We start from the raw sequence: 18,505 nt of genomic DNA on the forward strand, positions 1-18,505 counted from the left end.
AACATTTTTAGAAATCTGCAGGACAGAAGAACAAGAGGTAAATGCTCTGAAACAAACATACACATACAATCTGGGATACTGAAGAGACAGGAGGAGATTTGTCCACGATGATTAAGATTTTAATCACTGGTCTAAGATTTTCTAGATCAGCAGAAAGCTATGTGTATGTATGGGTGTGAAGAGATACCAGTCACAGCACATAGACATCATTTTATACAACTTAGCCATGAGATTTTGTATCAGTCTTAATGGATTGGCCTGTCATAGTGACGGCACAAGTAAATGCAAAAGACAATTCCTAACCTTAAATGCTATGGGTGGTTGCAGACTTAGAGTAGAGCCACTGGGTATGACTTAGTTCGATACTGTATAAGTGAACAGATATTGCAAGAAGGCAAAAAATGTCCAAAAATGAATTACCGGTACTTTTACACACACACAGCCCTTTATCCAAGGAACCCAGGGCAATGTGCAATATTAAGAACATAATTTACAGAGCATAATAATAATAATGAAAACATAATACAGAGCATAATACTAAACAGCATAATAAAATAACCATAATAACAGTCCCTGCCACACACATGTAACAGGCCATAGATTATTTCATGGCCGAAGGCCTGAGTAAGGATGAGTAAGGACGATGGTTTTTTCTCTGGCACCTAAAGACACATAATGATGGCACCAGGCAAGCCTCTCTGGGAAGAGCATTCCACAGACTGGAAGCCACCACAGAAAAGGCCAGTTCTCATGTTGTCACCCTCCAAACCTCTCAAGGGGGGGCATAGATGCCAAGCACAGGGTCTGGGTCAGTTTGTATGGGGAGAGGCAGTTCTTAAGATATTGAGGTCCTGAGCCGTGTAAGGCTTTATAGGTCAACACTTGCACCAGCAACACCATCATAACCAATTTCCTCTCTGCTGTTCCCCAAGTCCACTAAAAGTTTGAGTTTCATAGAACTGAGTTTCACAGTTGGAAGAGACCCTGAGGATCCCTGCAATGCCCCATACAGGGATTGAACCTGCAAACTTGCCATTATCAGCACCATGCTGTAATCAACTGAGCTGTCCAGGTTTGTATGTGTCTTCCATATGTTGCCTTTGCTACACTCCAAATGCAATATAAATAATATAATTTGTTTCTGTTAGCTATTTTGGATCTCCAGTAGAGGATGGTGATTTTCAACTGGGAAATTCAGTAAATAAAAATTACAGTATATTTCTGAGCATCTTTCAGGAACAGTAAGACCAGAAATTGGGGATCAGAGTTAGCTGGCACAGGAGTATCATATCTGTTACTTTTTAAGAATGAGATCTTAATCCATTTTGTAATTAATATTTTGTATGATTTCATATACATAAGCAACTAATACATTTAAATAACTATATTAACATTAGTAAGAGCAGCCACAACCCTCACTTTCTGTTTTCCAACAGAAAACAGCAAAGTAATTGCCCTCCCACAACCCATCTCTCTGAGATAGAGCAGCTTCAGTAGCAAAAAGTAAAGAGGGAGAAGAAGGTTTCTGATGACCTTGCTCCTTGCCCTGACTCGTTTCCATGGTTCATTTCTCAAACCTTCTAACACAAAAGCTGTTCCAGAATCATCCTGGAAACAAGAAATTGTCCACCAGAATCTTCTGCTTGATAATGTATGTGTCACTAAAAGGAGAACCAGAAGCTACTAGCAAAGGAGGCAGTCAAAAGCTTCCATTCCCCTACTCCAGGGAAATTTATTTAACCCAGCTTCAAATATACCATCCTGTAGTGGAGAAGCAATTAGAAAGGCAGATCAAAATTATTATATTGATTAAAATGGACTGCAACAATTGCAAAGCTTTTTATTACACACTCTATATCTATAGTCCAGTATATCTGAAGGAGCGTCTCCACCCCCATCGTTCTACCCCGACACTGAGGTCCAGCACCAGAACCTTCTGGCGGTTCCCTCACTGCGAGAAGCCAAGTTACAGGGAACCAGGCAGAGGGCCTTCTCGGTAGTGGCACCTTCCCTGTGGAACGCCCTCCTACCATATGTCAAAGAGAACAACAACTACCAGGCTTTTAGAAGACATCTGAAGGCAGCCCTGTTTAGGGAAGCTTTTAATGTTTGATGTATTATAATATTTTAAATTTTTTTTTGGAAGCCGCCCAGAGTGGCTGGGGAAGCCCAGCCACATGGGCGGGGTATAAATAATAAATTATTATTATTATTATTATTATTATTATTATTATTATTATTATATCTACATCTATATCTATATCTATATCTATATCTATGTATCTCCAATCCTATCATTGTTGGTTTACTTTGAGAAAATAAATTAGTTGTTTAGTTTTCTACCACTGTGATAACAAAAAAGAAAGAAAAAAAGAAAATGGAGAAAACACAACTCTTCATTTAGTCACAAGTAAAGTAAGAGATTGAGCAAACATATAGCTATATGGGAGCCAGAAGAGAGGAACAACCCTAGCATAGTTAAATAATTATCTATTCTGCACAAGAAACAGTCACCTCCGCCAAAAGAAGCCTGAATTTCACTGATTTCAAAACTGGAGAATAAAAATAATCAAAAGGAGCATATCTAGAGCTAAAGTATTTATGAGCTACATGAAGGATGTTGAAAAATTATCCCACAAAGAGGCACAGAATGGAAAGTGAACAGCACACAGTAAACATGGGCTACTATTATTCCTTTGGTTGGATAACTGACAATCGTTTTCTGTCTATGCAGCATAATTCTGACACATTCTGTTAAGAAGAGAGTGACATGAAGATGCAGCAGCATGGTGCCCCTTTTCCCTTCAGGCTCTCACTGCCAGACAGACACTGCTAAAGCCACTAGCCCTGCAATGCAGCACCAGCTGCACAGCTAATCTGCTCCAAGCATTAATTCTCAATCCACTAGCGAGGTAGTATGTTTAGTTAGACATCTTCCTCTTGTACATGACCATGAATATGCTGCCTAATAATTTATAAAAATGCAGTAGAGATAAGAATAGGGGGGTCTTTGGCCAGACAAAAATAGTTTGCTGCTAACCATTCAAAACCTGCTAAAGATGAAATTCTGAAGAGCAGCAATTCATCCTTCTCTCAAAGTCAGCATATATGCGTGCACGCACACACACAGAGACAGAGAGACAGAGACAGAGAGAGAGTTCCATCAATTTAAAAGGCAGCTATATTTTCTACAAATACAAAGCTGGCACCACAATTGCATGCAAGATTACTTACTGGCTTCTGACTTTAAGTTGCACAGAACTGGTGATAGCTTAAAGCCTACTAGGTGCCCCCCCCCCCAGTGTGGACTGGGACCTACAACTGGGTTTAACCTACAAATTATGCTTTTGTATGTGCACCAGCAGCACTGCCAATATACATATACTGGGAGGAAGGAAATAAACAGCAGGTCCCATTTAGTATGTTTTGGCAACAGGTGACAGTGACTGATGGTTTGTTATTCAGCACTTTGGACAGCACGATGGTTAAAAAGTACTGTTAAAAAGTACCCAGTGGATTTTACATGGACATGGATTAATCCTATGTAAAGCTTACTTATATTTTATTGTATGCATGTATGTAATTTATCTGCTTGTTAATTTTCTGTTTCTCTCCTGGTTTTTAATGTTTGTTTTTGTAAGTTGCTTTGAGTTTGACTTTTTAGGCAAAAAGCAACTAACAGATATGATTAAATAAATAAATAAATGTCATTTATATAGGTTTTCCAATAACACAGTTCTCTTGGTTGGTCACAAACATAATATATAGCAAAATAATAGTATGGAAATATATATTGTTGTTGTTGCTATTATTATTTGATTTATAAAATTTTCTAAATGCTTAGACAGAGGTTAAGATCTATGATAGATTTTATAGTGGCCATAAGGGCTACTGAAGAGACTATTATGGGAAAGGAGAAACCAGGAGCCAAAGAACAGTTTGCTGCAGCTGACCCAGTGGTGATTATGGAGGCTTTTCTTCTCTCTCTATCCACAGAAAGACAGAACTAACATAGATCTACTGATTCTTAATTTATTTTGCAAATAAATGTATCAGTTTCTTTTCACCCCCAAATGAAAGCAATTCTCCTGGTTTTCCAAAATATCCTGGCAAAGTTCTGATACATCATGCATGCTTTCTACTCTGTCTCTGAAACTGATTACACAGCAGAAAACAAATTAACTAACTGACCACATACAATTTCTGGAATAGGAAAAGGAATGCTAACATTGTTTTGACCTATGAAATTTTATATGCAGAGTGTATGTAAATCAACCAAAAATTATTTGCAGTTTCTTTCTGTTTAATTATAAAGCAAATACACCATTAAAATATGGCTCTTCAAGAGTCTGGGTAATCAGATGGAAAAGAAACAATGATTTAATTTCTTTCCAATTGCTCTTAAGCATAAGTGCAATAATCTAGAGTAGAAAATTATTTTATTAAACCACCCATTTTCCTACAGATATTACACCCAATGAAGATATCCCAGATGCAAAAATGTGGATTTAACCTTTCAATGTTTGTTTAATGTGGACAGTGAAGGGAGGCTTAATATTGATAACTTGTCCATAGGAAAATCATAGAATCACAGAATTCTAGAGTTAGAAGGGATGCTGAGGGTCATCTAGTCCAACTCCCTGCGATGCAGGAATCTCAACTAAAGCATCCATGACAGATAGCCAGCCAACCTCTGCTTAAAAACCTCCAATGAAAGAGAACTCACAATGTTCTGAGGGAGTCCATTTTACTGTCAAACAGCTCTTACTTTTGAATCTGGAGGAAAAGTCTGGGTCTAAATAAAGAAGGAGGAAATATAACTTTGACTCTATTTTGTCCAGAAGGCAGGTACTTTTAAGACAATGCTTCTTGAAAGTAAGTCAAAGTTTACAAAGAGCTTTTTGTATTAGCCAGACATCCTGTGGAAGTCAGCTTGACTCTGTTCTTGTAGGGAGGAAGAGAGTTTGTGAGTTTGTGTTACTCTTGTGGTTGCTATTCTGGACAATGGCTGAGGCGATAAAAAAACATTGTCTCTCTCAAAAGACCTAGATGCAAACTGTAGCGCAGTGCCAGGGCAGCTGCTTGGAGTGCAGAAGGGTCAACCCTAGTCTAATTCTAGTCCAGGGAGGAGACTCTAAAACCTTGAGAGAGCCACTGCCAGTTTCAGAGGTCACTGTAAAATTAACAGTGGTGGAGTGCTTCTGTTTGGAAATTCATTCCAAACTTGCTATTCAGCCAGGCAGCTGTGTGTGCTTGCTTGCGCATGCATAAATATATATGTTACCATCCTTCATCGAAAAGATCTCAAGGTTGTTCACAGCATCAAAATACTGCACAAATAAAAGCACAAAATACATAATATAAACAAATACAAATACAAAAGGAAACGAAAAACCTGTCACTCACAAACACATTTAAAAGGCTGTAGAATGTTCAATCAGAGCAAGGCCAGGTTGAAGAGAAAAAAATTCGCCTGTCACCTAAAGATATGTAATGAAGGTCCCAGTTGAGCCTCCCTGGGGAGAGCATTCCACAAGGCGGGAGTCACTGCAGAAAAGGCCTGTTCTCATGTTGCCTCCCTCCAGACCACTTGCGGAGATCTGGCATATGAAGAAGGGCCTCATGTGATGATCACCGCTTTGAGATTTTCTTAAAAATATAAAGCGGTATAGAAATGAAATAATTAATAATAATAATCAAAGGGTTCAGATCAGTTTATATGGGGAGATGCGGTCCTTGAGGTACTGTGTTTCTGAGCCACCTAAGGCTTTATAGATGAAAACCAGCACTTTGAATTAGGCCCGTGCAGTTGGGCCAGGCTTGGTGTTCTGTGCTCATACTGTCTCGCCCCAGTGAGTAACCTGGCTGCCAAATTCTGCACCAGCTGAAGTTTCTGAGCCATCTTCAGAGGCAGTCCTGCGTTTAATGCATTGCAGTAATCTAACCTGCCTTCATTTTGGGAATTAATGTGAGCAGCCTGAGATGTTTCTTTTTAGTTATACCTGGCAATGCTTAGTCCCCTGGTAATGGGGACTCTGTTTCTTAGTTTAGTATCTATCTATCTATCTATCTATCTATCTATCTATCTATCTATCATCTATCTATCTATCTATCTATCATCTATCTATCTATCTATCTATCTATCATCTATCTATCGTTCATTTGTTCGTTCGTTTGTCTTTTAATCATATTCATGTAACCTTGTGCAGTTACTACCAAGGAAAAAACGGCCTGCTATTCTTTGTCTGACAGACTGAATCTTTCTCAGACTATTCGCAGACTGTTCAGTTTGCTGTGGGTCTGCTCCTGAATGCTAAACAACCTCCCATACCGCCTACTTTCTCTCAGAGGAGCTTAAACAGGAACCTCAGCTAGGGCACTGAAATGTTGGCATGGCAACGTTGAAGAGAAAAGCTGCAACCTCTGGCATCCTGATGAGCTGTAGTAGCAGCTTGTTTATATAGCTTGCTGTTTTGCAGCATTTCAGTGCAATCTCTCCTGTTTATCCAAGACCGTATTTCAAATGAATGAATTCATATTTTATGAATGAGTACTCTAGAGCTAACTAGAGAAATGATTTGGGGAAGCAAGCATACAAAGTTGCCCAAGTGGGTGTGTAACTTCAGTGACCTTTAAGGAATCATGTTTGGGATCACTATAGGCAGCTTTGTTAAAAACGAGCTCAGGCATGGCGGCAAACTTTGGCAAAGAGCTGCAGCAGCATACTAGTTTCCTCTGGGAACGTGAACCACACAACAGCCTAAGGCTGCTGGAGAAAGGACAAGGGAACACTCAGTCAGACAAGGAAAACACATATAAAATCTCTGGAGTCAAATCCATTCATTCAAGGCAAGAAACGGAATTATTCAAGAAATGAATTTATCCCCTTTGAAGAAAGACAGGAAGAAAAAGCTGCAGCAGTTTCTCCCAGCTAGCTGTTCAAATTCTGATTCAGCACATACTAAAAAGCAATGTTCCATATTTTTCAGGTGACCTTCGTGGACAGCAAATAATCCCACAAGAAAATTATGGTCTAAAAATTATGTGTAAAAGATGTTTTAAAGTTTCTACAACCTTTTTCTGGGGAAAGCTGCAAAATCTGCTTGCCATGTTACTTTGCCAATAGACATGTTGAGTTGGATCCTGACTAAGTGTGAAATTCTATACTCACCTACCTGACAGCAAGCCCCATTGAAGTCAACGGACTCTACCTCTGAACAGACATACATATAGAGAATTGTGGTGTTAGCTGCATTTTGTTCATAAAAATCATAAGACTTAAGTTGATCATAACTATATTTTCACACTGATTTCAGTGTGATCTAAACACAACTAACAGTCTGGATCCAACTTGTATTGACTAGAAGGACAGCAAAAGAGAACTAACATTTTTAAAAGAAAAGAAAAATCACATTTTATAAATCAGGTGTAAAAATTAAAGCCTGCAACTCCAGATTTATTAAAATGCAAATATCAGCTGACAAAGCAGAATGATAGATGACTAATTTAGAGGGGAGGGTTACCAAGGTGCTCAGTTCAGTTGCCACTCTATGTATGCCCCAGAACGCCTTGGCTCCTTTGCTCTACAGGTTATTCTGCAATGAGTGTGCAAGCACAACAGAGGAAGCAATCCTTTTTATAGACTAGCTGCTTTCACTGAAAAGCGGCTTCTGGCTGTCATGGGATTGAGATGTGCAAGAACTCTATTTACTAATACCTAATGTGAGACCTAATGTGAGGCCTTTTGCCAACTGCTAGCACAAGCAAACCTCAATTCCGTCATTATTTAGTCCTGAGGAGGTTGAAGCTTCCATCCACTGCCCCATAGCAATAATCAATAGCCGTTTGCTTTCCTCTCAGCTGATGCACATCTACTTTCATGCCCTGAATGCGGAATCTCCGTTGCCTACATTTCAAATATGACATGGACTTAGGGCACTCTATATTGAATAACTCATGGAACAAACCTATGCTCCCTTAGTTCAACCTCTCTCATCTTTGTGTGGAACCTGAGGTACTTAGCACCTCAGAAACAACCACTGACACCCGGTCCAAGTTCACCTCTTGTCATAGGTAACCCCTTCCCTTAGGGTATTTAAACTGTTTCCCCCAGAGAGATTATTTTGTTTAGTCAGAATGCTAATGCACAACACAGTTTCAGTAGGTTCTGTATGTCTCTCACTCAGGCTGGTTTAAGGTCTGCTCATGCCTGCATTACCTCTCGTCCCCCAGAGAGAGGTCTGGTGGCCTCCTCTATCCTATCTCCCTTAAGGAAAGTTTCTCTGTTTTTGAATCAATAGGGGGTTCTCATTTTGCATCAAGATGTTTGTATTTGTGGACTTCCAGGGAGGAATCATGGTGGACTAGTCGTCTCCTCACAACATTTCATCAACAGAGATCATTATTTGCTGATTAAAGATAGCCAAGCCATAAATCTTGGTTATCACATTACCTCTGGAGGAACAGAGAACAGCGACTTCAAATGCTCTGAAAGGGTTGCTCTTCACAATGAGAGACTAAGAAATTTTCGATGGACGGATGGAAAGCTATGGCCCACACGAAATAGGTTTGGAAGATTGAGTGTGAATTAATGAATATACACTAAGTAAATAACTATGAATTAATAATTTTCATATATGACCACAACAAAGAGACTCCCGTGGGAATAAAGATCAAGGATTTATTGTTTCTCAACACTGGAAGTAAAATTGCTTTGTTGGCCTGGAGAAAGACTATTGTTGACATTTATCCATAATAAAAAATGGAAAACTTCCTTTAGACTTTTTGTGTGGAAGGAAAAATGAATGGACTTGAGATGCCCTGGTGTGAAGACTGGGAATATATTGCCTAGCAGAAGGAGGAACAGCTGGAGTGAACAATTTGAATATTTTGAATAATTTTTATATATACAACTGAGAGAATTGGATGTCTATTTTATTTCTCTTTCATTATCTTTCCCCCTTATTTATCATTTCTATTTTTCTGTTACTTTTCCTTTTCTTTCTTTGCTTGTCTTTTCTTTTCTTTTTTAGATGTCCTCTACTCTGGGTCAATGAAGGGACTGTATGCAAATGAAGCTGATGGCTGGCTGGTGAAGGACCCTGTGGGAGAGGCAGGGCAGGGCAGCTATCCCAGGGTAGGAGGCTGGGAAGAAATATAGTTTAAGCATCCATCCATCTAAGGACCAATGGCCAGCCTGCTTCTTCATATCTGTAAACTGAGGACTGTGAGCATTCCCATTTCTTATCTTGACATTCATCATCTCTATTTGCTACTAAATGTATTTACTTTTTTGCCATTACAACCAGCTCATTGTATCAGCAAAGGAAACCGTACAGTTTTCGTCAGACCTTTCTGCCAGTTTGTGGTCATGTGTGGTCATGTGGTCATCTTGGATACGTTTCACTTTTTGTTAAGATAACCTCTTTTCACTGGAGGCTGCAAGCATGTGGCAGCAAAGAGAGCAGGAAATGTGGGAGGCACCACACTGTTCCCTACATTGAATCTGGCATTCTGTGCAGTTTTGTTATGTCTAACTAGCCTGATTCACTCCCAAAATGAAATTTTGTTATTCTTAAAATGTCAAGCATGAACATATGATGTGTACCATGTGCTTGCCAGTGCCTAAATCAGTATGGGCCAAAGTGTGCAATGTATAACAATTAATATCACGATCTCCTTTCGGGGTGTGTGTGAAAAAAAGCAGAGCAGTTCATTATAACAGTTTATATCGCAGGAGACTAATCATCAACAGGATAAGCATCATGCTTGGGCTTTCATAGAATAAATTGCTGAGCAGAAATAAACATAGGCCTATTTTCTTTCTGATATTCCTATTTAGAAGTATCTGCTTACCCTGCACTTAGTAATTTTTTCAAAATATCAACAGAAAATGAATGTCTGAAACGAAATATCTAATATTCTAGGCTGCATCAACAGAAATACAGTGTCCCAATCAAGGGAAGTAATACTCCCGTTCTATTCCGCCTTGGTCAGACCATACCTGGAGTCCTGTGTCCAGTTCTGGGCACCACAATTTAAGAAGGATGATGATAAGCTGGGAAGTGGGCAGAGGGCGACCAGATGATCATGGGTCTGGAAAACAAACCTTATGAGGAACGGCTGAGAGAACTGGGTATGTTTAGCCTGTATAAGAGGAGACTGAGAGGAAATATGATGGATGTCAGGGAACTGCCATCGGCTCAGAGGCTAGAGATAGAGGGGGAGTTGTGTTACAGGGAGCCTCCGAAAATCTTGCGAAGCAGTTCCTCTTCCGGTGAGGAGGAAAGCCCCACCTCCAGTGGAGAAGAGGTGCAAGGACCAGAGGTGCTAGAAAGAGCCTTAACACCGCGCCTGAGCAAGCCGGAGAGGAGGGAAGCACACCCCTGCCCTCGCCCATCATGCACAGTAGTTTGAGGTGCAGGGAGGGGCGGAAAAGGCTGGGGGTGACGAAACTTTTATGTTGGGGGAGGTACAAGAACAGACCACTCCCGGATTCTGCTAGCGATTGACCCAGACATGAACTTATGACGCTCTTCACTGTAAAAAGTTTGCACCAAAATAAAGCCTGTAAAAGACAGGTCACAGTCCTGCCTGGTTACTCTCGAGCAACCACAACAGCATCTGACAATAGCCATCTTCAAATTTCTAAAGGGCTATTACATGGAGCATGGATGAAGATTTCTTCTCCCTGCTCCAGAGGCTAGGACTCAAAACAATGGCTTCAAGTTACAAGAAAGGAAATAGGGTGGCACTATTTGCACTAGCAGCAAGAAAGATAAGGGCAACCTTTCTGGATAGTGCTAGTGCTAAACCCTAGGGACGCTGACTAGAAGTAACTTTCCTAAATTGTAGACTTGTCCTGGTGTGGTGCATGTATTGTTTTTATTTATTTTTTATTTTTGTAGCTGTGTGGTTTGTGCTCATACTGTATTAGCTATAAACAATATATATATGTATTTCAAAACTAAAGAACTTTCTGACAGTAAGAGCTGTTTGACAGTGGAACAGACTCCCATGAGAGGTGATGGACTCTCCTTCCTTGGAGGTTTTAAAGCAGAGATTAGGTGACCATCTGTCATGGATGATCTAGTTGAGATTTCTGCGCTGAAGGGGTTGGAGTAGACGATCCTCAAGATCCATTCCAATTCTACAATTCTATGATTCATTCAGAACATGAGCTCCAGACCAAGCAAAAAAGTGATCTCAACCAGGATCTTGGGAAGGTTCTCTAGGTATAAAATTCTATGGTTCACGGATTTCATTTGAGACACATTTTTTAAAGTGAACTCTCCTGATTAGCACTTTCTGAACAAATACATAGATCAGAACACAGTCATATTTCATGTTTTGCACATCTCTGAATTTTGCAAAATGGTTATTGGCTCCAAAATGCATGTTTTATGTTAAAGGGTGATAAAATATTTTGGGATAAAATGCATATTGAAATGCCAATTTTGTGGGTAAATATGTCAAAAAATAAAGTAAATTTGTATGCATGTTTTTGTTGTTGTTTTTAAATGGAACTTGCAGATTGATGCTGAAATAACAGACTGGATTTTTCAATGCACATATGCATAGCGGACATGGACCAGAAGCAGATTGATCCATCTATCCCTAATATATTTCCCTAAGTGCTGGACTTGAATTCTTTTAGCCCAGAAACTGTGTTTAATTCTGCAAGGACTCTTGTCAGTTTCCTGGAGGCAAGGACAATGCACGGTACAAAGATGAGAAATGCTGCAATGCTGCAGTGAGAACAGGATGAAACAGTGCCAGGATCAGCAGCAATTGCTCGACACACACACACACACACACAGAGAGAGAGAGAGAGAGAGAGAGAGAGAAAGAGAGAGAGAGAGAGAGAAGAGGGAATGTGGATGGAAATGGACTGGAATGGGTGGAAATATGAACATTGATTTTCTGTCTAAAGTAATTCTAGTTACAAGATCCACGCTTCTGAACTGCAAATAATACAGTATCCTCTTCAAATACCTTTGAGAAATAACACCAGGCTTTGGAAGAGGATTTCTCACTTTCCCCAGTGCCCAAACTAGGAAACGAGAATATATGTTTCAAAACTAGCAACACTCTTCAAATTCACTAAGAATCAATAGGAAGCTTCTTGTGGATTTGCAGCAATGCCTTGTTGAAAATGAGGAGGAACCAAGAGTGGAACAACCATCTCTGAATCACCTGCCTGCTGCAGAGTCAGCATATGTGGTCACAGGCAATCCTTCTGCCTGGCTGAGGAACATTTTCTCACTATTTCTGAACATCGCCTGCAGGAAGATTAAACAGTCTGCAAGGAAAGAAGTGTGGAGACAGGCACAGGGATATAAAAAGAGCATCCAATGTTTCTAGGGCTTAATTGCTACAATATTCCCCCAGACAAAAAGAGAATAAATGTTACAGGTTACTTACAAATAATAATCCCCCCACCTTCCACACAGTGCTACACTGGGGTAGGGTAGATCCAGCACCACGAGTACTATATCCTGCCTTTAAGGGAATAAAAGGCCGCGTCCTATGGGGAATAACCCTCCCATTTCCTACAGCAATGCCGGGGAACCTCCAGCTTGTGGGCTTCCCATTTGGTCTGTGAGGTTGTTTTGGCCATCACTAGAATTGCCACCAGTCTATCTATTTGCCTACTTTTCATTTGTGTAAGAATGCCCCAAGTAAAATCACTCATCATGGCCAATGCAGAATATTAAATCTCAGAAGATTTTAAAAGTGAGGTTAGGCTCAACAAATCTTGAGAGATGCTGAAAGAGCAAAGCAAGGGGAACGTAGCAGTGCAAACAAAAAAAATGTCATTTGCAGCGATGGATTATGTGTTTGTTAGTGATTATAGAGAAGAGAAGACTCCCTGGAAAAGACCCTGATGTTGGGAAAGATTGAGGGCACAAAGAGAAGGGGACGATAGAGGACGAGATGGTTGGACATTGTTCTCGAAGGTACCAACATGAGTTTGACCAAACTGTGGGAGGCAGTGGAAGACAGGAGTGCCTGTCATGCTCTGGTCCAGAGGGTCACGAAAAGGCGGACATGACTAAACGACTCAACAACAACAACAATAGCTTATTAGGTTATAGCATTAACTCTGCGGTTAGCTGTGCCATTTTATGTCCATTGCACAATGTATCCCCCAAAAGCAACAACAAGAATGAATAGAAAGTAAACCTAAGTTACTTCATCTTATCAAATCAGAAGTTAGCCCAATCTGCAATTTGGGTAAGATGAAGTAATAAAATTTAAATGGATGATTCCTATGTTTTATTTTTTAATTAAATTCTAACAAAGTTTTTTTAAGTGATAGGGTAAGATATACATTACTATGAATAGTATTGGCATTTGCTATTGTTTCTTAAAGTACAAGGCATGTTGTTGTCTAGTGATGTACTAACATAGAATTAAAAACATGCTCCTTGCCTTAAAAGAGAGACAGAAACAGAAAGGAGAGGCAAATGGAGGGGAACAGGTTATAAATACTCTGGAAGCACAGGGTAATAATGCTGAGAGAAAAGTAGCTGTGAGGAAGCAAAATGGAAAGAAATGGTTTGAAAACAGCATTTGAGGGTATTTCCCAAAAGATCAATGACTTAATCTCCCATGTTTTCAAAATCAGCTATAAGGGAGGATTCCTTCCCTCCCCAACACCTGAAGCAGGTAGATACAGAAGCAGGACTCACTTAATTCAGTAGGACACCCTCCCTCCCTCCCAAGTGTGCTTATGATCACAGCCTTAAAGTCTTGTTCAAGCCATGATCTCTAGAAAACAAGCATTAAAATGAGTTAAGAGGTAGATGTATTTCTGTATGTTTCGTTCTTGGTCAAATGAGTTCGTCATCCATAATGCTATAATTTTACAACTTCTTTATGCAACATATATACAAAAGCTGGTTCAGCCATCAGTGTTTTGCCCTTTTCCACAAGCTTATGGTAGGCTGTCTGACTATTTTAAATTTGTTTATACATTTATATGCTAATAGTCACCTTATTCTTTCACCTTATCAAAAAACAGTATTTGTAAAACTGCAGGAGGGATGGATATGTGGATGCACTGATGATGTCATAGACATCATGTCATGATGTCATAGCCAATAGGTAATATTCATGGCTGGCTTTTTGCTAGTTCAAGCAGAAAAATTTTGTTCAGAGCTTGCTCCATTTGAGCAAGTAGCATGTTTGCATCAAAGTGGATGAGGGTAGTTTTAAATCACTCCTGTTGCTCTTTATTAGCCTTCATTTTTAGACTCAGGGTGGAACTTCATTTCTAATGATAAATGAACAGGGGAGCATTTTTATTTTTATTTTCAGACTTCTATATAGCTAGTTAATGTAATCATGGTTTTCCCCAAACCTACATTTACATTATTCTAACAAAGATATTTCCAGGGCTGTCAATTTATGAAAGAACTTAGGGCCTGGAGATTTAAAACTATCCAATTCTTGAGAAATTATGAATAGCTTTTTCATAAAGTACTGTCAACAGCTAGATTATCCTCTTAGCATGCATAGTTGCATACACCACCAAGGGCAGTTGTTCATGTGAGAAAGATGAATTCCTACTGCTTAATGCACTGAGGCTGAAAAAAAAATGTATTTGCCTGAAGAAAAATCCTAAAGAAATATTAAGTTACTTTCAGCAATAAACTTTTATGAATGCCAAATTATTCTTTTTATGCAATGATTATATTTTACATAAAGATAAATCTTGAAATGTTTGCACTTTTTGCAGGTAAAGCAGAATATGGGTAGGCTTAGGACTTCAGAAGAGTAAGTGTGCATGTGGTTACATCTACTGCCTGGATTCCAACCCAAAGCTCAAGTTGGCAGGTAATGCTAATGAGCTCCCCAAAGCAGATGCTCATCTGGTCAGTATGTCGCTTTCCAGCAAAGCACTGGCTGGGAGAAACTTGTAGTAATTCCCAATAAGCATAAACGCTGGCTTGGATCCAAAGCTGCCCTCTAGCTAGCCGAAAGCCTCTTCCACTCATTGACAAGCTGTTTCTGATACAGTGGTACCTCAGGTTGCCGTTCCGGAGCCCCATTCACAACCTGAACGGAAAACAACCCATGTCTGTGCATGCACAGGTCACAATTCGCTGCTTCTGTGGATGCACGTGATGTCATTTTGCGCGTCTGTGCATGCGCGAATGACAAAACCCAGAAGTAACCTTTTCCGGTACTTCTGGGTCACCGCAGGACGCAATCTGAAAACGCACAACCTGAAGCAGACGTAACAAGAGGTATGACTGTATAGCAGAAGAATGATGCATTAGAAAGATGGCCCCAGATCCACTGAAGTTCTTCCACTTGCTAAATTTCTGGCACTTCACACATCTTTTCAAGACTCTGGACTGCCTACTATAGCTTATATGTTAGCAACTGTACGTTTCTTATTCACCATGTTTCTCTTATGGTAATGCAACCTCCAACACATTGTGGTAAGGTAAAGGGACCTCTGACCATTAGGTCCGGTCGTGGCTGACTCTGGGGTTGCGGCGCTCATCTCGCTTTATTGGCCGAGGGAGCCGGCGTACAGCTTCCGGGTCATGTGGCCAGCATGACTAAGCCGCTTCTGGCAAACCAGAGCAGCACACGGAAACGCCGTTTACCTTCCCGCCGGAGCGGTACCTATTTATCTACTTGCACTGCTAGGTTGGCAGGAGACACATTGTGGTACTTCACTGCAAAAGGTCTCCTAGTAGCATTTCATAGTACAACACTAATGCACTTCCTTCTGATGCTCACGATTCTTTGGATCCAGGTAACTTGACAAGGCATATATAAATACTAGTTACATAGCCCTTGTCTCCAGCAGTCCAGGAGACACTGATTCTTCATAGCTCACTCTTCCTGTTTGAAGACCCAAGCCTTAGCTACTCTGCCCACTCCTTACCTACCCACATTCCATGAGTCATATTCTTCCCTTCTCTCATCTAAAGCTCAGTTCATCAGTGAAGACAAAGCTCTTCATTGTGCATGAGAGACACTGCTTCAGAGAAGCTGTTATCTCTTGCGTTGTTGATGCATAGAGTTTGTAGCTTAATTAAACAAATCTGACTAATGTATTAGATCAAATAGGCGCATACAAACCCATTTCAGACCTATTCAGGTGGCTGGTTTAAGAATTGGTTTCTTCTGTGGCTGGATTGCTGTTTTATTATGCATATTGGTTTTATATATTTTAAGTCATCTTGCTCTGTTGTATTTTAACAAATTGTCAATATACGGCCCAGTGAACTATCACACTGAAGGGTGTGTTATAAATACATTAAATAATTATTATCAATAGTTTCATAATTTGTAATATACTTACAATGGATTTGCATTTGGGTTTATAAATTGTGGAACTTGACACTGCAGCAGACTAAGGGGCCTGCGTATAGCCTGCCTCATTCACTGAGGCTGAAGATGCACGCCTCAGTATAAAAAGAACAAACAAACAAACTGACGGTTCCAAAGACCAAAATCAAGGCAACAAGTTTCTATCTTGGGTAGTCCAGATTGGTGCAATAAAACCTACACCAGCAGTTGGTACTTCCAGGAGGCTGGGGAAGAGACTTACCATCACTGCTCTCCCCAACATTTGCCTTTTAGTGCTGTCAGCCTCCTCTGGAGGAGAGATGGGGGAGACAGCTGCATGTGATCTACCCCAGGCACGTCCAACAGGTAGATCTTGATCTACTGGTAGATCACTGGACGTCTGTGGTAGATCACAGTAGCTCTTTCCTCCCCGAAAAAAGCTTTGGCTCCCCCGAAAAAAGCTCAACAACTTTGCCCTGAACCCCCCCCCCCAAAACATGGCTTTCCTCCTCCCTCAAACTAGCTCAACAACTTTGTCCTGAACCCCCCCAAAACAGGGGTAGATCACTGGCAGTTTTTAATTCTGTGAGTAGATCGCAGTCTCTTGGGAGTTGGCCACCCCTGATCTACCCCAACAAATCCCTGGCTGAACTGTATTTAAGCCAGACTCCTTGGAGTGAAGCAAGACCAATACCAGAAACTTTATTGATGATTAACTTTAATTTTTGCTTTATATTTATGTACTTGAGCCTAGATTATTGTTGGTGCTTTGTAATATTGAATTTATTCTGTGTTTGCTCAATTGTTGATTTTTGTTACTTTGAATTTATTGACAACTTCTGTATTTTAAAAAAATTGTGTTTCCAATGCTCTCTAGTTTGATGCTTTAAATGTTTTCTGTAAGCAACTTTGGGCAGGGGTGGAGGAAGGTGGGTGCAGACCGCCCCAGGTGTCACCACTGAGGGGGGTGACAAAATGCCGGCCGGCACTCACTGTGGGGCCTGCAGTGCGCCCAAGCCACATGTCTCTCCTGGGAGAGACATGGTGGCTTGGGTGTGCACAGGCTCCGCGCTGCCCAAATGGTCCACCCGCTGCCTCCCCCCAGCTGTAGGGTTGGCTGAGTGGGAGGAGGCAGGCTGACTCCAGAGGCCCCGTGGTGCGCCCGGTCCTCACCCTGCCCCTATGGGAGGCTTGCCCCACCCCTTGGTGCTCTGCCCTAGGTATCCAAGCGGCTTTCTCCACTGCTGACTTTGGGCACAGATTGTTGTGGGAAAGTGGTATATAAGTAAAATCAATCAATCAATCAAATAAATCTACGCCATTGCCAGCACACCCAGTAGCAAGAAGGCTCTGGCCCAAATTATCTAACAACATTTGACAAAGGGTTAATACAATTCAGGACTGAATGCAGTGGAGCTGTAGTAACCTTTTAGCAGAGTAACTGATTACCCAAATGGCTTGATCTGACAAACTTCCTTATTCTGGAGCCCTCTCTCTGGAGTACTCTCTCAGTCAAGACTATCAGCAAAATCCAAGCTTTGTTTCTGAACTGCAACCACTTTCTAGACCAAGTAGGAAAACGTGTTTGAATGGTTTCTCCCGCAACAACAACCCCACATCTCTTTGCACATACAAAACTGATATCTGAAGCAGAAGGATAGTCTATGCATTGCAGAACTTTCCCTCTAACGTTAATTTTTTTCTGAACTGGAAATGGCTTAATGGCTTGCAGGTCAGTATATGCATTAAGATTAAGCAGCTGGTCTGACTTTTCATACAGCAAGTCACATGCTCATCTTCTAATATTTCATTTAACTCAGTTATATATTCAACAAAAATAGCAGTGGTGCCAGGAATCACATCCAATGTCGTGACTATAATGACCTCAGTTTTTAGAGCAAAATAGTGTAGCGAGCCAGAGAAGAAATCATTTATGACAGTATCTGCCCTTGGTTTCACTCTTGAGACCTGATCCTGTGAAGTAGGACAACTATGGAACAGAGAAGCCTGCTTTATGCTGTGTCAGACAATTGTCCTGTCCAGCCTCACATTTCTGCTGTGTCTGGCAAAGCTGTCTAAGCTGACCCATTATCTGAAAGGCTTTTTAATTAGAGGTGCCAAAGACACATAGTAGAGCACATCCAGGCAAAGGATGTGCTCTACCACCGAGCTGAGAGCCCTCTCTTTCTCT

General features: G+C 40.7%; 1 protein-coding gene across 44 annotated transcripts in view; it reads right to left on the reverse strand.

Moving 5' to 3' along the window:
* Window positions 1-18,505, reverse strand: part of MAP2 (microtubule associated protein 2) — a 221,573-nt gene that overhangs the window by 77,852 nt on the left and 125,216 nt on the right. The window lies entirely within an intron of this gene.

This window comes from Podarcis raffonei, chromosome 1 (genome assembly GCF_027172205.1).
Source record: "Podarcis raffonei isolate rPodRaf1 chromosome 1, rPodRaf1.pri, whole genome shotgun sequence".
In the NCBI taxonomy this organism is placed as follows: Eukaryota; Metazoa; Chordata; class Lepidosauria; order Squamata; family Lacertidae; genus Podarcis; species Podarcis raffonei.